General features: G+C 49.8%; 1 long non-coding RNA gene across 2 annotated transcripts; it reads right to left on the bottom strand.

The window, feature by feature from the left end:
- Positions 1 to 242: 242 nt before the first annotated feature.
- On the bottom strand, positions 243 to 14,802 carry LOC147001007 (uncharacterized). Of its 2 annotated transcripts, none has more exons than XR_015045339.1 (4): positions 14,709 to 14,802; positions 4,052 to 4,107; positions 3,110 to 3,264; positions 243 to 1,073 (listed from the first exon to the last, which is right to left on the bottom strand). It is a non-coding gene; the product is annotated as an uncharacterized LOC147001007 (long non-coding RNA). The 2 variants fall into 2 exon arrangements; XR_015045338.1 differs by having other exon boundaries at positions 3,992 to 4,107; positions 14,709 to 14,753.
- Between the last annotated feature and the right edge of the window lie 527 nt (positions 14,803 to 15,329).

Below are 15,329 nucleotides of genomic sequence, written 5' to 3'. Positions count from 1 at the left end.
GTGCTTCATTAGTTTTGGTACCATCCATTTATTGTAAGAGGGAGGCATGGAAACTTATTTACAAGATGAAAGATTTCAGAAAGTCAGCAGAATGAGCAGCTTCCTTGGATGCCATTTCAACAGTGATGTCTGTCTGAATACTGTCAAACAACGTCCCTGCTCTAAACAGGAAATCTTCCTTGTAGGGCTGACCAGGTAGCTCAGCCAGTATAGGTGATTGTTGCCAAACCTAAAGGCCCTAGTTTAATCCCCAGGAACCACGTAATGGAAGGAGTGAATTGGCTCCTGCAAACTGTCTTTAGATTTCTATTTGTGCACCAAGTGGCATACAATGCTCCCCACGCCCTCCTCCCCCCAAAAAAACCCAAATAAATGTTATAAATTATCCTCTAGATGTTCTCTGACGCCTCTCTGTTCTGGGAGGAATTTCTCTCCAGCTGTCACACTAACAGGTTAGCTGTGAGGCTGATTCACTGTTACAATGTTGCTTTACTTTCCCAACAATTTCCCTGGACTCACAAGCCCGCTTGGCTACAGTTTCTGTTGTACTGTTTTCAGCCAAACAGAGAAGAAACTTTGTAACCACTCTCGAGATCACTCAACTCTGCTGCCCTGCCCCTGCCCCAGACACCTGCTGTTTGGGGCGCCCAGGTGTTGAGTTCTCTGAGTTCCTTGTAAAAACCCTGCTATGAATCCCTTATCAGATATTAGATTTGCAAATACTGTCTCTTTTCTGTGGGTTTCTTTTTCAAACGTTCTATATTTTGATGGAGTCCAGTTTGTGCCCCCCTCCGCTTTGATTGCTTGTGCATGGTAAACCTTTGCCTGATTTCTGCCACCCCTGCAGTGGACTCCTCTGCCCTCTCTCCTTTCCAACCTTAGGCCAAGACTGCCCTTGAGTCCTCAGAGTCCGATGCGCTGCGACCTCTTCCGGTAGCCTCGGGTATTGCAAACCCTGCCTTCCCATCCTTGGAGGTAGGGCCTGGCCACCTGCCCGAGCCTGTCCATCCACAACAGGGCTGCCCTGCTCAGGGCCATTCAGGTTAGGACTTGACAAAGTGGCCTCTGTGCTCCTAGATGGGAAAGAAAAGAAGCAGTGTGGACTCTCTAAGACACCCCCAGGCCATCCCCAATTTCAAATATCAACCTCATATCACCCTTAGTAGATAAATAAGGATTTATGTCTCCAGAGGAAGAAGCTAAAGGCTCAAAAAAGTTAAATGCCTAAGGTCCCAGAAGTACTAAATAGTGAAGGAGTCATTCATTTATTCACTCAGTGAGCATTTTTTTTTTTTTTTTTTTTTTTTGTGATTAGAAGACAGACACCATCCGAATGAGAATTCTTGATTGAGGAGTGTCAGGAGTCTAGGTCAGTGCCTGAGGTCATTGACATGTGGTTCAGGGGTCTGGAGAAGCAAGAGAAAGAAAATGGCAGCCACATTTCTACAACAGATAGCTGGGAACTAAAGGCTGAGAAAACTAGAAGAGGAGACTGTGGGCCTCCTGGTCCTGCCCCAGTGAGCAGGACCTGCAGGGGCAAGCCAGGTGGCCCTGAAAAACAGGCAGAAGCCCTCAGGAAGGATGCAAAAATTCAGGAGTGTGAGAAAGGCCTTCCATTCATCCGTGTACATGGAAAGAACATTTCCCTGTGTGTTTGGCTCACACATTTGCACAGAGAGACTCTGGGAAGAAACAGGACCTGAATTCAAAAATAAGTGTGCTTGCCTGGGAGAGGTGGGGGCTGAGCAGGTGGAGTCATTTTAGAATCCAAACAGTCACTTGATATGGCTATTCCAAAAATGAAGTTGAAACGGAGGATGCTGAACACATCCTGCAACTGGTGACAGGCATGGCTCAGTGAGAATGCCGAAAACCATCAAGATGGACGCTCTGCGTGGGCGGACCGTGTGCCACGAGAATTCTACTGCAACTTGTCTATTAGAGAAAAAGGAAGAGGTGGGGGCATGGCTCAGTGGTAGAGCACCTGATTAAAAGCCCCCACCCCTGGTAGTGAGGGGTTGGGTTGCCTTGGCATTAGGGCATCTGCCTAGCCCCGCACCCAGTGAGGAGCACCTGCCAAGAATCACCCAGTGAGGGCCTTGGGGTGTGATTCAGCAGAGAATGCTTGTTTGGTATTCAGGAGGCCCTGGGTCCCCAATACTGCAAAAAGAAAAAAGAAGGGAAAAAAGATAAGGGAGGGGAAGGAAGAGGAGCAGAGGAGGAAAAAAGGAGAGGGGATCTCTGTTGGGCTGAGCACTGTTTAATGGGACACGAGGCAGATGGCATAAGCAATGGGTGTCCACAGCGTGATGGGGTCAGAGACCTGCAGAAGGATGGATTCGCTTGACCTTGCGCAAACCAGGGCATTCAAGTGTCAGTCGGTGCGGAACCCCTGCAGACCACTGGTGAGCACAAAAGGAGCTTTCCAGATCTGAAGTTCTAGGGCAGAAGACATTTTGAACTTGCTCCCAGTGATGGTATTTCTGGGCCCACTTAGTGACCCACTGGCCTCCATAGCCTCTAGTCACACTGGGGACCTCAGGAACAAGAAGACAGTTTCACGATAGACCACTGAATTTTAGGCTGTATAACTGGGCCATATTGTATAAGGTGTAAGGTTCAGATGTTACTAGAACTGGCTAAAATACAGGTCTGTGTCATAGAGGTGGCTCAATAGCCATTTCATCCTTCCTGAGACCCAGAAAACCTCAACTTCGGTTGAAAACAACTGCAATAGAAACTGCCATCTCCCAGATTCTCTTGTAGCTAGGCAGAGCTGCCCAAGGCCAGTCTGGCCATTGGATATAAGTAAGGGCATCTAGAAAGTTCCAGAAAGCTCCAAGAGTGTGTGTGTGTGGGGGGGGTGCCTTTCTTTTTCTCATTCCTTGCTGCTGGCTGAGATGAAAGCTAGATGTCTGGAACACAAGCCTCTCTGTGGGGGCAGGAGGTGGGGTTATCTACTGAGACTAGCCAAGGAGGAAGAGAAAAAAGTGAGTTCCTAAGGGTGTGCTATTCCCACCCCCAGCCTTTCCTGAACCTCAGCGTGGTTTTTATGCTCAGGAAGAAATGTCTTATTAATAACTGGTGCTTCACTTTTTGTGGTACTCACAGTCACACTGGGCCCTGAATGGCAAATTGTATGCAGTGCCTGACCTGGGGCCTGGCACATCTAAGATGCCAACTGAGCATCTGACCAAGTCACACAGCTATGACCAGAACTGGAAAGGGCTGGATCTAGATGGCATCTTTGGGACTCCTGTGAGCCTGGGAAACAAAGAGACAAGGAAACATAAAAATCTTACACAGCCCCTGCTGTAGCCCGGGCCCCGAGAGGTCATGAGCTACCAACCTTCAAAGACCACGCTGCCCACACAATGATCATCCCAGCTGGCACAGGGCATCACCTAACAAGAAGCCATGTGTCAGCCGCACGCCTCTCTGACCACACAGTCTGCCCACTGCATGTGTTTTTCCTCTGGGTGATGTGTGCACCAGCTCTCTTTTCCTGGCCATCTGCTGTTTGGGTGGCAGGCAAGCCCTCTGGGTGCCAACAGAATGGCAGCCAGTGACAGGAACAGCTCCACAGGAAAATGGGGCTGTGTGTGGGAGGCCCAAATGTTGGACTGCAGCCTACAGGGTGGACAGGGTGCCAGGTGTGAGAACTGTTATCATCAGCATCCCAGCCCAGGGTCTGACTGAGCCTTAGTCTCCGGCTCCCAGAGTGGGTACTTCTGTAAGGGAAGGTTTATGGGAGAACTGAGAGTGGAGAGACATTTGAGAGGTGGGGCGGGAGTGGGGACTAAAGTCACAGTCAATGTCACCCCAGCTTAGCACCAGTAAACTTCTAAGCACGTGTGCAGGCTCTGGAGGGCTCCATTTCCTGTCATTCTGAGCTTCACTCTGTCCTAACACTGAGCAGGTGCCAGGGGGTGACCCTTACCCTACCCTCCCCGCGGCCCGCCCCCCCCCCCCCCGTCACCTCTTCACTCACTGGGTAGCATGTTGTATCTGCCCCTGTGCATGACATAATCAAGACATGGGTAGAACTCACATGCCCATCAGCAGATGACGAGGTAAGCGACTTGTCTATCCACCTTCTATTCATCCCTGAAAAGGAAGGAAGTCCAGGCTCTGACGTGGCCGGCTGTGTGGACATTGTGGGGGTTGGGGAGAAGAAGTCAGTTCCAGGAGAACCAACCACACAGTGTGTAGCTTTACTGAAATGAGGTCTCTAGAGTGGTCAGAACCAGGGAAACAAAATAAGCAGATTGGGGCTGTTGCCAGCTTTTAGTTTATGGGAAAATGAAAGGGTCTAGAGATTTGTAGCATCGCTGAGCAGGAAAGGCCTGGGAAAGGTCCCAGCCCGGGAGCACAGAGGAGCCCGGCGTCCCGCAGCGCCTCAGCGCCCTCTGCTGGTCAAGACTGGTGAAGCACTCAGCGGGAAGAACTGCAGTACCTTGGAGCCTGAAGGCCAGCAGGGGATTAGAGGCCTCTGAAAAGCGCAACCCTGAAATGTGGTTAACTGGACTTCATGAAATTGGGTTATCAGAAGCCACCATTAAGAAAATGAGAGAAGGGCTGGAGAGATGGCTTAGCGGTTAAGAGCACTGACTGCTCTTTCAGAGGTCCTGAGTTCAACTCCCAGCAACCTCATGGTGGCTCACAACCATCAATAATGGGATCTGATGCCCTCTTCTGGTGTGCCTGAAGACAGCAACCGTGTTCTCATACATTAAATGAATAAATAAATTAAAAAAAAAACAAAAACAAAAAACAGAGAAGACAGGCAAGTGGGATGTGGGTCTCAGCCTCTTAGGAAGGGAGGGGTGGGATGCTGGGGTACAGAATGGGGAAAAAGATTTATAAGACATGTATCAGAAAAAGATATGTCAATTATGTAAAGACTTGAAAAAAAACACCAACACAGAAAAGATGAAAAGCCAAGTTTTTAGACTTAGGAACCACAAAGAGGTGTGAAAGTCAGGCCTGTGGCAAACACCTGGAATCCCAGCCTCTCCATAGAAAGCAGGAGAGCTGTGAGCTCAAGAGCAACCTGGACAACCTGATGAGAACTGCCTCAACATAAGGGTGGGTAGGTGGACTGGTGGTATAGTTCAGTGACAGAGCCCTTGTCTAGCTTGTATCTGACCCTCTGTTCGATCTCTAGTACCAACCAAGGAAAGGGATGGGGGAGGGGGGAGAAGAGGAAGAGGAGAAAGAGGAGCTACAGCAGATTTAAGAACAGCTAGTGGGGGCTGAGAGGTAACTCAGGTTAAAAGCACTGGCTGCTCTTCCAGAAGACCCAGGTTCAATTCCCAGCACCCACATGTCTACTTACAAACCATCTCTAACTCTAGTTCCAGGGCATCCAATGCTTCCTCTTGGGATCTAAAGGCACCAGGAATGCACATGTTGCAAAGACTTATGTATAGACAAAACAACCAAATACAGCAGCTAGTCCACACTCTGCCTCGAGCGTCTCCTGGGGAGAAGGGCGTATGCACAGTCTCCCATCTGCATCTGATCCTTCCCCTCAGCTACCTGGGTAGAGCTGCCGGCTGGCAGAGGCAGATCTCCACCCGACCCCCCACCCCCCACCCAGCCTGTCTCTTTGAGTCCTTCACAGGATGCTGTGATGGCTGGCATTCTGTCACCACCTGCAGCCCCAGGGCAGAAGGGAACCGAGGGAACACACATTCCCTCAGGATTGGCTGGGGTCTCACAGAGGCTGCAGTCCGATGGTGTTGGGCTGAGGTTCTGCCTTCCAGGTTCTGGAAGGTTCTGCCTTGCTCAGGATAAGTTGGTGCAGCTATGCATTCACATGGGTGCCTCCCCGGGGCTTCTTGAGTCATCTTTGCTGTGACATGTCGGCCATACAAACCAGCCCTAAGTTACTCCAAGGGACGATCCCACTGGATCTGAGTACAGGAACAAGGACCACCGGCCACCGAATCAAGAATCGGCTTTTTAGAAATTAATTATTGAGGCTGGAGAGATGGCTCAGTGGTTAAGAGCACTGACTGCTCTTCCAGAGACCCCAAGTTCAATTCTCAACAACCGCGTGGTGGCTCACAACCATCTGTAACGGGATCCGATGCTCTCTTCTGGTGTGTCTGAATAAAGCAACAGTGTACTCACATACATTACATAAATAAATAAATAAATCTTTTTTTAAAAAAGAAATTCTTTAATCAGCTAAAGACGTGCACAGAGTTAGCTACTAGAAGTTAGCTCCATCATTTTTAGATGATGGAAAGAGACAGTAACAGTGACAATTAGGTTGGATAAGCCGTGGAGTGACCATAAAATAGAATAAAATAGAATTGTCTATGGTTGTATGCCACAAAATAATGTTTTGACATGTGAGGTCACCACAGTGCCTGTATTCCTAGCATCCATCTGAGAGACTGAAGCCAGGGGATTGGAAATCAGCTTTGGCTACACAGTGAGAGCCTGTCTTAAAAAAAAATAAATGTTATGGCTTGGAAAGATGCGGCCACAGAACATGGTTTAGAGAGAAAGTGGCACAGATGGAAAGATTCTTGTGTTGCAACGGATCCTCATTGGAAGGCACCGGAAACAGATGAGAAGACGTGTTTCCGGGTTTGGTGGCAGATCGGCAGGTATCAGACCCTCCCCTTGCCCCGAGGGGAAGGGCTTTCTCAGCTCACCTGTCTTTCTGCATCAGCTGAAAGCAGGCAGCAGGCATTGTGGCCGGTTCCCAGCTGTGCCTAACACGTGCTCCACTTGTGTTTCTGGGAGCTTCTGTTATCCACTGCGGGAGGAACATGACTGGGATACTGTGGTCCCAGAAGCAGGAGGAACTACCCATGAGCAGCAGCCAAGTGAACAAACAGACCTGGTGTACCAAAATCAGCCCCATGCTGGCCAAGGGACAGGAGTCAGACATAAACACCACAGAGGATGTCTTCCAGGCCCAGTGGTGGTTACCGACCGAATGAGGACATTTGTTATTTCTGGGTAGGAGTAATTTTTCCCCCTCATTCACTTTGGTTTTCTATGTTTTCTAACAGAGAACATGCTTTTATAATAATAAGAAAAGAAAAGAAGTACGCATATATTTAAATCAAGCTCTGGGAAAGTTTATATAGAAGACACAGTGGGGGTGGAGCGCAGGGGAGAGATGGTTCAGTTGGATGAAGCATTTGACTCACAAGGGTCAGGATCTGTGTTTGGATCCCCCAGAACCCATTTAAGGTCGGTGGGCTGTAGCTCTCATCTATGATTCCAGTGCTCCTATGGCGGGGTGGGAGGCAGAGATGAGAATCCCAGGAAGGTCAAGAGCCAGCTAGCCCGATGCATGCAGCATGTATGTAAACATGTATGTAAACATGTGCGCAACATGTATGTATACATGTGTATAAACATGTATGTAAACGTGTGCAACATGTATGTAAACATTTGTGTAAACATGTATGTAGACATGTACGCCACAGACATCATTGCAAGCAAGTAAGAAGGTGAGGACCAACAAACACTCAAGGCTTTCCAAGTTCTTACTCCACTTACGCCCTGTGGTTTACATATGCCCCCACAAACATAGACACATGTACTATACACACACTACACACAGAAAGAAAATACAACTTGGTGAGGTTTGGTGGCAGAAGGCTGAGGCAGGAGCATGGTGAATTTGAGATAAGCCTAGGTTGTATAATGAGGCACCATCTCAGAATAGGAAGATGAATAGATGGATAGATAGATGGTTGATAGACAGGTAGATGACACATGGACAGGTGGGATGGATGGATAGACAGACAGATAACAGGTGACAGACAGGTAGATAGATAGATAGATAGATAGATAGGTTGATTGATAAACTGATAGACAGACAGATGATATATTGAAAACAAACCCTTGTCCTGTCCATTCCTGGCCTCGTACAGACATTCTGGAACCCGCAATAATCACAGGGACTTAGATAGCCTGTCTTTTCTCTGCAGTCTTTTGTAAACATGAATTTATGTTGGTGCCTGGCCTCAATGTCCAGTGACTGTCACAACATCCCACCAAGTGAATACAATATATAATTCAGTGTGCTTAAGTCACTCCCACTCTTGGAAACCTAAATTATTCCTTGGTTGTTATGCCTAAGGCTACCTTGTGGGCAGAAGTTAGACTACAAAACCAAGTGAAGAGACCCAAACCTGGGAGATGCCTTATCACAAACCTTTGTTCGTGTTAAAGAAAAAGAAATTCTGTACCAGTCAAGCCTTTACGTTTCCAATCTCTGTTTCTAACAACTCAGTGTTTTATTAATCTCTCCAAGACTGTGTCAGTGTTAGTTTTAAACACACAGATGCTATACAATTCCTAACAGATGAACTGTGTTTTGACTATGGTTGGGATCCGTTCTTGGACTGCATGTGTTGGGATCTGATTGTCATTGTGTGGTACTTATTAAAAGTGGAAAGGAGGGCTGGAGAGATGGCTCAGTGGTTAAGAGCGCTGACTGCTCTTCCGGAGGTGCTGAGTTCAATTCCCAGCATCTACACAGTGGTTCACAACCATTTGTAATGAGCTCTGATACCCTCTTCTGGTGTGTCTGAGACAGCTACAGTGTACTTAGATATAATAAATAAATTAATTAATTAATGTGGAAAGGAACCTGAGGACATAGGTCAGGTGGTTACATGCTTGCCAGGGGTGCTGGTATGGATTTACAATCCCATCTCTAGGGAGAAACAGGTGGATCCCTGGGCTCAGTAGCCAGCCAGCTTAGCCTACTTACAGGCCCAGGAAAATGAGAGATGTGTCTCAAAATGATGGTGATGATGGTGGTGGTGGTGATGGTTCCTGAGCAATGACACCTGGTTTTGACATCTAGACACCATAAGCATATGCACACACATGTACACATACACATACATACATACATACATACATACACATAAATATGCATACACAAAAGGTACAAACGAAATCTAACCATAGTGGCTAGAGGCATGACTTCTGGGAAGTAACAATCATTCTGGAAGTTCCTCAGAGTGGAATTTCCCTCTCCCACCCCTGACTCATCTTGGTGGCTTTCTAAGGAGAGTGACCAAGAACAGAATACACACACACAGACACACACACACAAACACACACACTCACACTCACACACACACACACACACACACACACAGTATCTGCTTCCTGCCTCTACTGATGTGATGCCCCAGTCATCTCAGAACCCTGAACCCTGCTTCTTCCCCACTTTCCAAGTCTGTGGCATCAAAGGAAACATTGCTCTTTTTTGTTTGGTTGGTTTTGTTCTTGTTTTTTTTGAGACAGGGTTTCTCTGTGTAGCCCTGACTGTCCTGGAATTCACCCTGTACAGTGGGCTGGCCTCTAACTCACCTGCCTCTGCCTCCTGAGAGCAGAAAATAAAGGCGTGCACCACCGCCCTACTAAAAATATCATTCTTTTTGGACGTACTCAGAGAGGCAGTAGATGTAGAAGAAATAACACAGACCAAGTTGGACGTCTAGGGAAGCTGGCACCAACGGGGACTCAGAAGTCACACCCTGACAGTGAGACACCAGCTCTCAGCTTAGTGAGAGGAGAGGTGAGGTGGGGCAGTCCCCAGACCTAAGTGATTTGTGTCACCACTGAGCCCCGGTGTCTTAGCAGGGGTGTGACCTGGGTTCTCCACCTCTCTCCCCTCCCCTTCTCTCATTTCTTCTCTCTTCCCCACTCCTGTTTCTATTCCCTCTCCCATCCCAGCCTAAGATGGCAGGGAGTTTCCTCCCCAGGACCAGAAATCTCACGACTGACCCCAGATGACAACTTGTTCAGCTTGAAGAAGGAGCTGGAAATCTGCCCCCCCCATTCCCCTCCCCGTGCAGGGCAGGCGAGCCCAGCCCTGCTGGTGCTCTGTGAAAGGCTATTTCTGTCCTCCCCGTGTTCACATGGAGGCATGCCATCCCTGCCTATAAATGCCCCTTTGTGCTAGGAGGTTCTTATCCACTCAGGAGATGCCCAGCAACAGGCCCGCTGGGCTAGGCTCCCTGCCAGCCGACGCCATCTGAGCCAAGGACAGGAAACGTGGCCTTTGGGGAGCCGCCTCAGAGGCAGCTCCGCAGAACATAGGCAACACCCGTAGACCAGATGAGCAGTGTGTTGCATCAGGCCTGCTTTGGAACCCTCCTGAGCTGCAGGAGTATATATACCTGGCTTCCTCTCTGAAAACTGTTCCTTAAGGCCTGAGATCCCAGAGCCTCCATATCCACTTCTTCAGACCTTGTCAACTCCCAAGTCTTCTGTGAGCCCAGGGGCGAGGAAAAGAAATGAAACAGGAAAAAGCCCTGAGCTATGACCTTTCTAGTGAGCAGGCCCGTTGTGACACCGTCAAAGGACAAAGGGCACACTAGCAACCAAGCTCCCTGCATCTCACCTGGCAGTCATATTTTCAGTCTGTGCAGTGACAGCGCTAGCATTGCCTGTTAACGAGGCTAAATGTCCCATTATCCTGAGATGGGCAGACTTGTCCAGGCTCCACAAACTTCCATTCAAGGTTGTCAACCTGCCTGTGTAGTGTGGCCTCTCCTTAGGCCTTCCCCCTTTTCAGCAAGGGAATCAAGGACAGCACTTTCACACCTATTCATCTCAAACAGACCACACCCATGAGTCTTGACTGTCCACCACAGAGGACACCAGCCCTTCCCCCACTCTGTCCCTTAATCAAACCTACAACCTGGGCCTTCCTCCTCTTTGGGGCTGCTGAGGCCGTGCAATGGCTGGGAGTGGCTGTTCCTAACAGGAGCATCAGTCCAGGACTGAGCATGACGGCTGGGCAGGGCCTGGCAGGCTGCCTCCCCCACTGGTGGTGGTAGGGGTCTTCTACTTCTGAGGGGGTCTGTGTCTGAGTTTGAAAGCCATAGACCAAATCAGAGGCAAATTAAGAAAGACATGCCTCTAGGCAAAGGCTGGCTGGTGTTCCCACAGTGGATAAAACACACAACTGGCCCCTATCTTGTCCTTGCCACAGCACAGGGGCAGAGGATGGCAGTAGGGGTCCATAGCCCTTTCTTACTGGGGGAGGGGGGGCTCTGTGGGGACATAAAACTGGACACCTCAGGGCTGAGAGGCATATCAGTTCATAGGGAAGGCAGAAAGAATGGTGAGATGGGTCCAAGCAACTGGATATGGTAGGCAGGTAGCCCAGGTTAGACTGAAGCCACAGGGCTCAACCTCAGTCCTCAAGTCTCAGTTACTGCCTTCTTTTTGTGGGGAGAGGGCTTGAGACAGGATTTTTCCGTATAGCCCTGGCTGTCCTGGAACTCTCTCTGTAGACCAGGCTAGGCTCAAACCCACAGAGATCCGCCTCTGTCCCTCCACTCCTACCCCAAGTGCTGGTATTAAGGATGTGCGTCATCACCTGTTTAGTCCTCCCTCCCCCTTCTGTAGGCACAGCTACCCCAGCAAAGGACGGAGCCTGGATCTGACTGTGTCTACCGCAACCCCTCCATGGGGAGGGATGCAGGCCAGACCTGGGTCTCGCACCTGTAGCACACTTATTGCTCAGTGGCAAGTGCTGCTTCCTCAAACTATTTAAGAGAAAAGCCATTACAGTGTGGACACACTCCACAGCTTCAGTCAGGCAAGAACATGTGGTAATTTCTTACCCCCAATAAACCCGTATAAAAACCACATAACTCAGTTATTATACTTACAAGCTTTATGTCTAGATTGGGCAGACCTATCACTATATTAATCAATTCCCCAGCTATGAGACCCTTGCTACTTGTGGCTTCTCCAGGCCATGTGGCTCTGCTCCATCTTCCTTCCACATCCTCTTCCTCCGTCCTTCTTCCCCCACTCTCTTATCTTATCCTCCAGCCCCACCTCTCCCTTCCACTGCCCAACCACAGGCTCCAGCCTTTATTTGACCAGTTAAAAGGGGGAGAAGGTTCACATGAAATCACCACTCCTTGTTGGGACAGCCCCTCTTGAGGAAGAAAATTAACATCAGAATGCAAAAAGCATCAGGGCATCATCTCCTGCATCATCTGTGGAAGGGGCCTCAGTGATATAGGGTTGAGAGGAAGGTGGGTACACTGAGTCCTTGAGGAGCTGGGTTTGGGGAAGTACAGTATGCAGAGAGGCAAGGCCAGATACCCCTAGGCTTCTCTGGGAATCTTTTGGGGAATAGCTGGCTAAGAGTACAGTGTCTCTTAGGGATCAGTGTCTGGCACAGTTTCTGTGGGTCCCCAATGATTGGGGTAGCACTTAGCACTTACTTAGACCCCATTTACTAAGGAAATACCGCCTCCTCATGGTTCCCCAGCACCCAGACAGGCAGAGCCCAGTAGCTAAAGTCCAGTTCAACCTGCACCATCAGAAGAAAAGCAGGGGGTGCAAGGAGAGATGACCTGTCTGCAGATGTTTCTTTGCCAAGCCACAGGCCACTACCCCTCTCCCTGCCCCCCCCCGCCCCCCGCCAGCCTGCCGCCCTCACTCCCACACTCTCTGACCAGTGGCTTGGCAGACCTCAGTGCGGTCCATGTGGGGACCAAGAATAAGGAGTCCAGGCAGCCTCTGTCATTAGTGGTTTGCTGATCACAGCCTGGGCCAAGGGACACCTGGCATCATGCCTAGGGGATGCATAGAGGATGTAGCCAGGCCATGCCCCAGGCAGACACCAGATGGTGGCTAGCACCTGAGCTCTAAGGTGACCTTCCCCTTCCAGGCTGACTGTGGTCAGACACTGGTCAGGATGGGGCACACAAATACAGTGTTTTCAGGCCCATACCCAGGTGCAGGGAGGTCCCTAGGGAACAGGTGCATGGCCATCAGGTGACAGCCAGCTATCAGGTGACAGCCAGCTATTGGAGACTGGGCAGGAGCACAATGGCCCTCAGGTTGAAAGGTCTCAAAGGGACAAAAGGAAGAGCAGAGCAGAGGATGGGCACATTCAGAGGCCTGGGAGGGCTTTCCCAGAGAGCCTTCAGAGGGTTTGACTGTCCTTTTGTTTTGTTTTATCTTGTTTTGTTTTGTTTGTCTTAAGGCCTGTTACAATCCTCCTGTCTGTACCTTCCTGGTTCTGGCATTACAGGCATACACCAGTGTTCTGGTTTTCCATGATGCTAGGGTCGAACCTAGGGCCTCATGCATGCTAAGCAAGTGCTCTATCATCCCCAGCCAGTGTTAGGACTTTAAAACCAGAGCCAAGGTCAGCTGATGAGTGTCAGAAGATGACTAAATTACAGCAGTTTCCAAACAAGATAATTTTTCGTACAGTAAGAAGTTGGCAGATGGGAGCCGGGGAGCCCGGGAGCCCGGGCAGAGCCTGGGCTCCAGTTATTAGGAACACAGGCTGCTTTCTGTCTTTGGCTCTGCTGTTCAAGGCTCCCTGCTCAGGATCCTCCTAAGTCTAATATGACCATCTTTACATTCTTCACATTCACTTCCAGTTGGCAGGAAGGAAGAACTAATGAAGGAAGCTAGACTCAGGAGTGTGGGACTGAGGCCCAGGTATGACTCCCTCCCTGCCTCTGTGCTTGGACCATGGGTAGGGACAGTGTCACAAGGGCATGTCATGGTCACGCTTGACCTCATTCTCTCTCTCTCTCTCTCTCTCTCTCTCTCTCTCTCTCTCTCTTTCTCTGTGTGTGTGTGTGTGTGTGTGTGTGTGTGTGTGTGTGTGTGTGTGTGTGAGATGGAATGGCGCTCTCTGCTTCTGAAGACATGGTCTGTCCTACAGGTGTCTAACCACTCTACCCCTCATTTGTAAAGCCACAACCCTGTGCTATATGGGGACTCAGATCCCAGTATTTCACCCAGGTTCCTGGGGCACATGGAGAAGGCCTCAACTTTCCCTGGAAAGACCACGGTGGTACATAGTACAGGGACATGTGAGGATACCCATCTCCTCCAAAGCCAACATGGTTGGATCCCAGCCTCGGGGCCACCAAGGATAACTGGCACCCTACTTCTACATTGAAGCGGCACCTATGGGCTTGTTTACTGTGCCTGTGCCTATCCTCTGTCCTGCTCAGGCCACAGGTGCTAGCAACCTTTGTTCTGAGACAGGATTTCTTACTGGCCTAAAGCTCATGGAGTAGGCTAGGCTAGTGGGCTACTCAGGGAATCCCAGGATTCTGCTTGTCTCCGTAGCTCCATTGTTGGGATTACAAGTGCACACCGCTGCACCCAGCTTTTAAAATGAGAATCGTGGGGACTGAAGTCAGGTAACTCATGTTGTCAAGGAGAACAATTTACTGACTGAATCATCAGATTCAGCCCAGAGGCCCTTTTATCAGCTAAGAGGGCAGAGCTGCTTGCTGGAGGTAGTACCATCGGGAGAGGCTGGAAATAAAACCATCAGGGCCCACACACACCCTCTTCAGAGCATTCCTGCTTCACAGACTAGGATACAACCCCAGAGCCCACAGTTCAGAGTGGGGAGGGTGTCAGAAGTGTATGTAGCACAGACCATCCTGTTTCTATCAGCAGTGAGCGACACAAGAGAGTCTCCCAGTGCTAGGGAGATAGCCCGAGAAACTGGCCTTGAGCTAACTGGCAGACTCAGAGCCCTCATGCAAACAGATGCAGAAATGTTTGTGTGTGTGAGCCTTGCATTATACACAGGGATCAGCCTCACTTCTCTGGACCCCTACCCGCTCTAATTCTCTCCTGAAGACACATCCCTGTGGACCATCAGCTCAGAGCCAGCTTCTAGGGAAGGGCTGCGGATGTCTTACCTTCTCAGCATTACCAGCAGGCCTTGAAACCAGATGGGAAGCAGGGATACAGTGGATACTGTCCCTTTAAGACTTGACCTGGGTCGGATCCAGCAGAGAAAAGTCTGGTAAACATTCCTGAGCCCAGAGGGAAGAGGGGGCATGTCCTAGGCAAGAAAGGATGACACAGCAGACTGGAAACCCCTCTGCAGTTTCATTAGAAGGGCAGCCAGCCAGGGAAGCTCTACATGCCTCGGCCTTTCCTCTCTCCCGCTGACAGATGAGGAAACTAAGACTGGAGGAGGAGAAGCACTGCCCAAGGCCAGGGGTAGAACACTGAGTAATTGCAGCAATACAGCGTGACAGCTCAATTGCTCCGTCATAGTCCTCGTGTCCCTCTGAAACAGCACTAAGGACCCTCAGCGGGAGTTGCCCAGAGGCTCTAAGGACAGGACAGGTTCCATTGATGTCTCAGAAGCCTGCCTGCCTGCCAGAACACACACACACACACACACACACACACACACACACACACCCTGCCTTCTAGAGCACCCATATGGACGGTGCTCCCCACAAGAGTAGGAAGGGGCCCTGACTGGGGATGGCTGCTCATGGCTGGCATACATGTTACAGACTTGAATC

The sequence above is a fragment of the Mus caroli genome, unplaced genomic scaffold (genome assembly GCF_978045245.1).
Source record: "Mus caroli unplaced genomic scaffold, Mus_caroli_1 scaffold_15, whole genome shotgun sequence".
Lineage (NCBI taxonomy): Eukaryota > Metazoa > Chordata > Mammalia > Rodentia > Muridae > Mus > Mus caroli.
Note: the sequence above shows the minus strand (reverse complement) of the source record. Positions and strands in the feature narration are given on the sequence as shown.